This window comes from Rhagoletis pomonella, unplaced genomic scaffold (assembly GCF_013731165.1).
Source record: "Rhagoletis pomonella isolate Grant_MI unplaced genomic scaffold, Rhpom_1.0 Rhpom_scaffold_00012, whole genome shotgun sequence".
Lineage (NCBI taxonomy): Eukaryota > Metazoa > Arthropoda > Insecta > Diptera > Tephritidae > Rhagoletis > Rhagoletis pomonella.
This window is the reverse complement of record NW_023458566.1, coordinates 18,257,828-18,268,916: the sequence shown is the minus strand read 5'-3', so window position 1 is coordinate 18,268,916 and position 11,089 is coordinate 18,257,828.

Genomic DNA, 11,089 nt, shown 5'->3' with positions numbered 1-11,089 from the left:
CGTTAACTTCACCGAACATATCGAGTCATTATCAATCCCATACCTACCTATTATAGACTAGTCGAGTGCAAACACATACTCGCCCGAAAGCAGAAAACTCTTATGAACTGCTCGTCGAGTGCTAACATAGCAAGCAGCTCGTTAATTACAACTACAGAGCCGTATATATGTATAACGAATTTCAACGAGTTCGCTGCACCAAATATTAAGGTGGTTCGAGTAGGAAATTTTATTACTGACTGCGGCGTTGGAAGCAACAGCAAACAACAAATAATTTGAGGTGGCGGTTCATATATTTGACTGCAGCGTTGGAAACCAAGGCAAACAATATTTAAGAAAAATAAGATAAGTTATAGTAGTTTGAACTTTTTATAATATCTCTGCTTTTATATATGTAGCTACTGTATGTGTTAAATATTTCCGCCCCATCTCCCACCTATACAACGCAATATACTATTCGAATTTAGTATTTAAAAGTTGACACTTCTAAATTTGCCAAAACTTGTAGTTGCTTTGCGACAAGATGAACAAGGAAGAGATTTTAGCTTTGAACGTTAGGGAACTGAAAGCGAAATTGGCCGAGTTAGGGCTGAACACATCGGGACGCAAAGCAGCATTGCAAGATAAGTTGTTTGAGGCTTACAATATAGAAATACCCGACGATGAAGACGATGACGTATCGGTACAGGAGGATGTGGCCTCACGAAATACGAGTGTAGTAGAACCGGCCTTAGTGCGCTCCAATTTCACGCTTCGTGACATCGAAGACTCGCTGAACAAATTTTCGGGTTCAGGTTATCCGTCGGTAGAACAATGGGTGGAGCATTTTGAAGAAAATGCAATGGCAGTACGTTGGGATAGCCTGCAGATGTTCATATACGCTAAACAGCTTTTAAAAGGTGCAGCTAGGATCTTCGTGCGCAGTCAAGAGGGCATAGATTCGTGGAACGCGTTACGTAGAGCACTCCTGAAAGAATTCGGTACCACTTTGTCGGCAGTTGAGGTGCATCGCAGGCTGCGAAATCGTCGCAGGCGCGCTGGTGAGGATTATAAGGAGTATTTGTACAGCCTTATGGAGCTAGGGAAACAAATTAACCTCGATGAAGTTAGTATCATCGAATACTTTATAGAAGGCATCCCAGACTCGAGGTCAAATAAGGCCAATTTGTATTTAGCGAAAAATGTAAAGGAACTCAAAGACCAAATACGGGTGTACGAGAAAATTAGTTCCACTAAGAATAATTCCTCGACCCCATCGCAGGGCGGTAGTCAGGTTACGCAAGTAGATGGAAAACGATCCCAGCAGGCGATCGCGCCAAGATCAGGTAGTCGCTGCTTTAAGTGCGGTGACATGACGCATTTCGCAAAGAGCTGCCCTAACCGCGATTTTTTATGTTTCAAGTGTGGTCGCGCAGGACATCGGGCCTCCGACTGTAAGGGAACAAAGGGCGAACCAAGTAGCGCCAATATGATTAGTAGTTGTTCTAATATAGGGCATGACCTGGCCAAAAGCGGGCTACTCTTTAAGGATGTATGCGTTAATGGGCGTTATTTTTCTGCAATGATAGACACGGGGAGCGATCTGTGCCTCCTGCGTCACGATACATTGTTTTTGTTGGGCGATATTGAGTTGTCAAATGATAAACGGTTGTTGAGGGGTATTCGCGACTCCCAGATGGAAACAGAAGGTAGTTTTACGTGTGAAATACACGTTGACGGGTTGAAGATAGATACGATTTTCCATGTGGTCTCGGAGCGAGACATGCGTTACGCTGCAATAATCGGCAACGATATTTTGCAGCATGTAGAGTTGGTAGTATCACGCGACAATGTCGAATTTAGGGCTAAACCGAACGCGGACAAAGTTCAGCTAAACCAGAAAAAGAGGGTTGAGGAGGAAAGGAAAACCAGGGTTAGGACGAAGCAAATCCGGTCCGAGGAGAACATAAAAAAAGCTTTAGGCGTGGTTAAAACTGATTTGTTGAGCGCGACAGTCAACGAACTTTGCGCCATCCAAATTGACACGGGAAACGTTAAACCCGAGGCAGATCTCACCCATTTGAATACGCAGCAGGCAAAGCAAGTTCGCACATTAATACGTTCTTATAAACCCGTGCGGGGAAACGAGTCGCCAGTTACAATGAAAACTTTGCTGACAGATGAGAGTCCAATTTATGAGCGACCACGAAGAATGTCGCATGCAGATCAGGGAGTCGTAAACGAGCAGGTGAGGAAATGGCTGTGGGACGGCGTCATCAAACCCAGTTTCTCAGAATTCGCGTCCCCAGTGGTTTTAGTGTCCAAAAAGGATGGAACTAAAAGGTTGTGCTGCGACTATAGGCGACTCAACGAGAGAATAGTCCGGGACAATTTTCCGATGCCGTTGATCGACGACGTCATAGAAAGGTTGGAAGGATTCGAGGTATTCACGACGCTAGATCTTAGAGACGGGTTCTTCCACGTGCCTGTGGAACTGTGGATTCGCGCAAATACACTTCCTTTGTAACGTTTGATGGGCAGTACGAGTTCCCTTACGTCCCGTTCGGGATAACCAACTCCCCTGCAGTGTTCTCCAGGTTTATTGTAGCGGTTTTCAGGGATTTAATACAGTCAGGAACGGTAGTAGTTTACATGGACGATATAGTCATTCCTTCCCACGATGAGGTAGATGGTATCAACAAGTTGCAAATTGTACTAGAAGTGGCGCAAGTCAGCGGGTTGCAAATTAAATGGAGCAAGTGCCAGCTACTGCAAAGAAAAATAAAGTTTTTGGGTTACATAATAGAGGGGGGCACGATAAGGCCATCAAGCGAGAAGGTGAGCGCCATTCACAATTTTCAGGTTCCGAACAACGTCAAGGCAGTCCAGCGTTTCCTTGGGTTAACGTCCTACTTTCGAAGGTTCATAGAGGGGTACGCCTTGGTCGCTAAACCATTAACGGACCTACTCAAAAAGAGCACACCATTCCGTATGAAAGACGAACAGTTGGCCGCTTTCCAACAACTTAAGGTAGCTCTCGCTAATGCACCGGTGCTTAAGCTGTACAACCCGAAGGCAGTGACAGAGGTCCACACAGACGCTTGCATGTTAGGGTACGGGGCGGTGCTCCTACAAAAGGATTTCGAAGACCAACAGTTCCATCCAGTCCAGTTCATGAGTAGGCGAACCAGAACGTACGAAGAGAAGTACCACTCGTACGAACTGGAGGTGTTGGCAATAATAGAGGCTCTTAAGAAGTGGAGGGTGTATCTGCTAGGTATAAGATTTAAGATAGTGACGGACTGCAAAGCATTCACAGCCACCGTCAAAAAGCGAGACGTACCGGCGCGAATAGCAAGATGGGCTCTTTTCCTTCAGGACTATGACTTCGAGATAGAGCATAGGCAAGGAACTAAGATGAGACACGTCGATGCGCTGAGTAGGGTTGCATGTCTAGTGCTTGAAGATACAATGAGCCATAAACTGAGACTGGCACAAGCAAACGACGAGTGGGTTACAGCTGTGCGGAAGATTGTGCAGAAGGAACCGTAAGAAGATTATTTCCTCAGAAATGATATTCTCTTCAAAGATGTCGGTAGGGAATTAATCGTCATACCGGAGCAGATGGAGGAGGAAGTAATCACCACAGCGCATCGACAGGGCCATTTTTCTGTTAAGAAAACTATGGAAGCGGTAGAGAAGTCGTACTTCATACCGAAGTTAGCAGCAAAGGTAGAGAAGGTAGTTAGGAGTTGCGTCGAGTGCATTATCACCGACAGCAAGAGGGGAAAAAGGGAGGGGTTTTTATCGCCGATCGATAAGGAGGACAGACCGTTGGGGACTTACCACGTCGACCACGTAGGGCCCATGGAGTCGACGCGTAAAAGGTACAACCACATACTCGTAATCGTAGACGCGTTCTCCAAATTCACATGGTTGTACCCAACCAAAAGCACAGGGGCAGAGGAGGTAGTACATAGGTTACAGGGACAATCCGCGCTTTTCGGAAACCCGAGAAGAATAATTTCGGATCGCGGCGCTGCCTTTGCCTCCGGTACCTTTAAGAACTATTGCGAGAAGGAGCACATACAGCACCTCCTCATTACAACGGGCGCCCCCAGGGGTAATGGGCAAGTTGAGAGGGTGCATAGGATCGTGATTCCGATGCTAGCAAAACTATGCCACGGCTCGGATAACAATTGGTACAAATACGTTGAAACCGTCCAGAGAACAATCAATAATACGCCACCTCGCAGCACCAAGCACTCGCCTTTTAAGATTTTAACTGGACTTGAAATGCGCGTACCGGAAAACCTCGAGCTTAGGGAGTTAATCGAAGAAGATAACCTTAGGGAACTAGACCGGGAACGAGATGAAATACGCAGTGCGGCAAAAGAAAGTATCCTAGAGCTCCAACAAGAGAATAGGAAAACTTTCAACGCGAACAGGAAGCAAGAAAGACAGTATGAAGTTGGGTCATTGGTAGCCATAAAACGCACACAGTTTGGGTCAGGAATGAAGTTGAAACCAAAATTCTTGGGACCTTATAAAGTTACTAAACGCAGGGAACACGGTCGTTACGAAGTCGTGAAGGTTGGGGACCACGAGGGCCCGGGCCAAACATCTACTGTAGCCGAGTTCATGAAGCCAAGGTCATTCGGGTCGAATGAATCCGCAGGATGGCCGAATGTAGGATCGGTTGACAAAGCGACACGGACAGGACGTAACTACTAACGTTAAACTACTTACGAGTCGACTACCCAAAAATGCAACACTTCACAACGACGCGATGAACCCCGGGAAAAGAACCGATTGACAGACTGTAAATGAATAGAAAAAAGAGGACTTGCGAGTGAAGCGGGGCAGATTGAGATTGAGAGTCGAAGCGAGCGGTTCAGCGGTGCGCGGTGTGGCGGCGAGCCTTTTTCTTTTTAAATTAAAGTTGTGTAAATGTTAGACTGTACGTTAAACCGAACTATGTTGTGTAACAAAACGCTTAAATAAAACTATTGTACATTTAAAATAGCGGGTTATAGTTTCATTACCCCCCTACATTAGCTTCTTTTGTTTATTAACAATTTCCATTCGGATTTTGGCATCAAAGGGCGAAGGTTGTTTTTGTCGCGAAATAAAATCATAAAAAGCGTACTGTACCCACTTTAAATTTGTGAAGCAGAAAAGTGAAAATAATAAGTTTGTAACGAAGGCGCGTGTGTGTGCTAATTAATAGCACTAAAATTTAACCAAATCATTTTTTGCGTCGCGGTGCACAGTGTGCTTTGTTCGGTCGCAGTATTTTGCCGATTTTTATATAAACCTTTTTTTAATATTCGCAAATTTCGTACACACACATACGTATTAAATGTCCGAATGGCATTGTATGCAACTGCGTTTATGCAAGTTCACAAATATAGTTACAAGCATATTTAAGCTACTAAAAGGGTCTACAAAGTGATCGTGTAAAAACGTTGCGATGGACGTAGAAGATGTAAGTATGTAGAAAATGCATAAATGTGTACAAGTTCTCAAGGAATAGCACATCAAACATAAGTGCTATTTGATATAAAGATGTAATGATAGTACTTTGGTTTTCGTCGACGTTGAGACCAAAAAAAATCCGAAATACGAGTTCTGACAATGTGGACAGTAGAGAGTTGTCGATCATTTAAAATTGTGGAAGACCCCGGATTGATGAGATTTTCAGAATTTCTAATAGCAACCGGTGCAAAATATGGGCAACATATAGATGTAAGCAAGTTACTACCCCATCCAACAACAATCGTGCGAAATGTCGGTAAAAAATATACAATGTATATTTCGAAAAAAATACCATAAGAAATTCAATCGGTAAAAAAAAACGTGGGATTTGGCCTCACATCCGACATATGGACAGATGATTATTTAAGAACATCATATCGTCCAATTGCGAAACCGCCTATCTTACGACACTAAAATTTTACAGGAGAGCGAAAAAACGGTTTTACTTTGAAGGCGACTTTACGATTTGTATGCATAAATCTCGATGCCTGGAGTTCAGGCTTACCAAATCTCACTTTCGCCAAAACGGCGATTTAGGCGGTTTTGCAAAAACATCGACGATATTTATCCTTGACGATTCACTTTGTCAGAAATCTGCAATTGATCACTCATCATTTGGAAATGAAGTGAATATGGAAGGCGAAAAGTGCACAGGTAGTTAAACTCAAAACCAAAACTTTTTCAAAATTATTATTACTCTTATTAGTATTACTCTTATTAGTATTACTATTATTTTTATTATTATTATTTATATTATTATTATTATTTAGTTGCTGGAAAGTGATCAAGATATTTAATTTTTAAAGGTGAAAACATTACAACAAAGGTTGATAAACTCTTGGATGAATTTGATTGCGTACTCGGCGACCAGGCCATTGCTGTCACAGACAGAGGTTCAAATATGGTGGCAGCATTTCGCGTCTTCAACCACGTAAACTGCATAAACCACTTACTGCACAATAGACTGGAAAAATCGATGAAAGAAATTACTGAGGTAGCGAAACTTTGCAAATCTTCTACGCAACTAGCTACATTTTTTAAAAAGTCGGGCATAAATTCCAAGTTAGTTTTGTTTGATGAAAATGAAAAGATGTGTATAAAAGATGAATGTAAAAACATAATGAAAAGCTACTTGAATTATATAAGTAACCAACAAGGTCAAACCGAGTTTTCTACTTCCGTTTCGGCTTATATTTGCAAATTTTTATGGACTTTTTGCAACCTCAGCAGTTAACCATTAACTTTGAAGAAAAAATCAAGAATAAGATACGCATATATGTATGAAGAGACAAATGTAACATTTCATGATGATTTCGATATTATTCAGTGGTGGTTTCTGAAATGGGTTTTCAAAGGCTAGGCTTCTCATATCAGAAAAACGAAGCTTGATCGGTTCACACCCAGTTAATGTCAACCAACTAATGTTTTTAAATTCTAATGTTAAGGAAAATGATATTATAAAAGAGTTGGAACAAGAAACTAATTTTTGAAAATAGAATATGTACATACGCGGATATGCTATTATCTAAAGTCTGTTTTTATTTTCATTAAGTGTGCATGCAGGAATGAATTAAATTTTTGGTTATTGAAAAATGTTGCTTTTCTTACTTACAATGAAATACATATGTAAATATAAGAATGATTTTTATTTGTTAAGTAGTTATGGAAAAATCTAATTATTGGTTATTTTCAATAAATTATTAAAAAAAAAAAACATAGTAAAACATACCTTAAGTGAATTTAGGGAAAGTGAAAGTAGTGATCAAGTTGTAGAAAGCGAGAATCTTCACTTGGCCTTGAATTCAAACCCAGATGCTGGGCCGAATGTAGAAATAGATGTAGAAAATACAAAAGGGAGCAATTTGTAAGAAAAATAAAACTAAGCCGTCCAGAAAATGTTTTGACCTTTTACTACAAGTGCTTCGAAGTGAAAATTATGATGTACCAAAAAGTTACAGGTTTCTACTATGAGTAGACTTTTACAGCAGTCTACAACAAAGTACATACGAAATATTTTGGATGAATCCATCATTTTAAATTACAATGTCGATGGAACCCACGGGAAAAAGTCCCTCAAAACATACCCAAAACTATATGCATCGATAATAGGTAACCATGAATAGGAAAAAAGTAATCGATAAATCTATTTAACAAACATTTATTTTTATTTTCAGAGGCTATTTCTCATTTACCTAGTACAGAAAATTCTGAAGTACAATTACGCGCAGCATTCAGGATCCATAAAAAACGTTATTTTAAAAACTCATCACTAAATAAAACAATATAATTTGGATTACGCAGTATTAGATTTAATCCAAAATTCTACTTTCAATTGAATGACTGACTGAATTCTAGTTCTTTTGTTTTATGAAATCACCATTTGTGTTAAAATTACTACTTGATGTTATACTTAATTCACGGTATTAATGGTAATTTAAAAGGAATTTTATTTCCAGCATTTTATTTTCCATTCCAATTTTAATGATTTTAATGTAACTTTCTTTTGTGTTGAATTATTTTTTTTTTTGTATTTTCTTAGATTTTTTTTAAATGATTGGCCGTTGAATTCTATATTATGAAAAATGTTTAACAAGCTCGAGGCCCAGCAATTTAATAAAACTCAAATATTCGTTCTATATATATTTTAGATTGTCGATATATCGACATCAATATGAGGTCATCCTCAGGAACTGTTGATTGTCCCCGGGCACAATCAAGAGTGCCTGTGGATGAACTCAGATTGAGGTCGAAATACATATCGACAATTACAAATATTAAATAATAGGAGCAAAATTTGAGTTTTATTAAATTGCTGAGCCCGGAGTTTATTAAAAAATTTTAACAACTTAAATTCAAAGATTTTAACCTGCAATTTAAAAAAAAAGTTCTGTTTATGCAGTTTTATAACGCAATAAAATCCAGCATATCAAAGTGCAAGTGTGAAGTCTTTAAAAATTCGCGTTGATTTTTAATAATTTTTTATGGAATAAATCTGAAAGTACCGTTCGCAAATAAAATTATTAAAAATCAACGCGAATTTTCAGAGGCTTCAAACTTCCACTTTCATACGATGGAATTTATTAAGATATAAACAGCATAATCACATTTATATTAATGCAGGTTTTTCTAAGGTTTTTGTAAGCGTTGAAACTCTGGCAATGTTTTTATGAGAAATAAACAAAATAGTTTTAACTTGCTTAATCTCGTTATCATAAACTTTAAATATTATTCTGAACTTATGTTAAGCTGGAAGTAACATAATTTAATATTCTCTACTTTCTACTTTCAATTATTTAGTTATAGTTAGTTATTTAGTTATAAACGACTGAACTAAAAGTTCGACTCATGTAAACAACCACTTATGTATGTATGCAAGCAAAGTGCTAGAAGTTGCAGATTTTGCTGGAATTTATGTCAGCAAAACATGCATCCATCATTTTAATTTACACAAGCACTTTTCATACGCACCTAATATGAAGTATTTAAGTTGCCACTGTATTCTCGAACTGGAAAATAAATTGTATGTACAAAGTAAACCACTTTACACAATTGAAATTTGGTTTTTTTTTTTTTTAATCAATTTCATTTAGTACTTTTCGAACGAGTTTGGGACTATGGTTTTTTGAACTAGCCCTGAACTCTTCATTTCTGAACTAGTTCATGACTTTCTATTTTCGATCTATCTCAGAACTACCGAAAAAAGAACCAGTTCAGGAGGCGTTGTAAAGTTCTGCAGGGGGAGACAATCGTCACTTCGTAGGACATCGCCATGTAAAAAGGGACAGTTGAAAGCATGGCAAATGGGTTAGAACGTGAACCAGTTCCGTCAAATATTGAGCTTGTTTGGCGCTGGTTCTGAACTGGTTCGGTTTGTTGTAGGGTCTTTGCACAACATGTGTCTCTTTATTATTTGTACCAAGAAAGCAGTTCTCACTATTCTCTGCACACTCATTCATTCATCTTGTTTGCTAAGCGTTGAATGAGTAAACAGTGTGAGGCACAAACGACTGTCTCATAAATGCCAACCACTACATTCATGAAACTGTCTAATAAATAACTCGGCTCCATCGCCACCAAAGAGTTTTGTAGTAGCCTTTAATAGGACTTTATGCGCAGGGAATAACCTCCGAAAATTTGACTTAAATCTATCCAGGAGCTTGAGTTAGTTCCGAACAACGAAAACGGCTATCATTTTATACATCCGCTCTTGAAATGCTTTTTTGCTGCGCAATCGGTTAGCGCAAAATCAATTTCCAAATTTGCAAATTGAGAGTTTCGAGTGTGTTATCTTCAAATATAAATACATATTTGGAAATTGGAAATTAGCTGTGATGGATTGAGAGTGTAGGTTAATTTTCAATATTCAGTAGACTTTTGCCGCTGATATACATACTTAAGTTCGTATGGTGCGCGAGTTCAATCCGATAAGCAGGAAAATATTGTGCAAAAGTGTTAAAATAGTTTATTTAATTTGTATTCAAATGTGCAATAGCATTAAAAGTGCAAGTAGTAATAAAATATATAAATAGTGCGATTCTGTGAAAAAGTGAAATTCGTGTGTTCGCCATGAAGAAATGGGAAGCCATCTTGTGGTCGTGTCGTGTGGGTTTGGAATCGTGCATACCTATGTGTATCCATATGTACACGTGTAGGTATGTATGTAAATGTTTGCGCATACATAAGTACATACGTTTATATATATGTACATATTTATGTAGTCATATTCATACATATCCATACTACCCAACGCAAAAGCCAGCACATAATATTGATAATTTGATTCTCGGTTTTCATTGGAGAATTTAATATAATTCATTCAGCTAGTGGAATAATAAATATGAGCAAGTTGTTAAATACCAGAAACCTAGCAATTAATAAAAAAAAATGCAGGCACGAGTGAATTTATTAAGTAAGAACATACTTTTACATAACGCACATATGTTTTTGTAGAGAACCCTAGCTAAGCATCTGGTAAAAGATATTTGTCAACTTGAGTTAATTCCGAAAAACGAAAACGGCTATCATTTTATACATAAATATATGTACATATCTATATACGATAAGTCCTGGCGACCTTACGAGGCTTTTAAAAATTATCAGGGTAGTTCGAGGCATTACCAGTCCGTAGGATTCATACGGAATAAAATTAAAGGGGCAGCTGATGCTGTCTTAGCATCATTTAACATGGCTTTCAACTTCGAGGACATCATGGCTACACTGAGAAAAAGGATTAGTTTCGACAACTAAAGATATTTAGTTCCCGAATTTTGACAATATTTGGGAACTGTGACCAAGGATTGGGAACTATTACCATGGGTTGGTAATTATAACTAAATATATTAAAGCTTCTAATATTCATCTAGGTTGTACCAAATCGTTAATTTAGTTGAAGGGTTTGGTAAATACTAATAAATATTTTTTTGAAGCATATTTCTACAAATTCCATTCAACTTAAAGTATGGTTTATAAAAGGATGCCATTAAGCTCTGTTAATACAGATAAGCTTTCTTTCAACACATGGATTAGTCATAGTTACCAAATCTTAGTTGATCGATTTGGTTTGAGAGCGGAA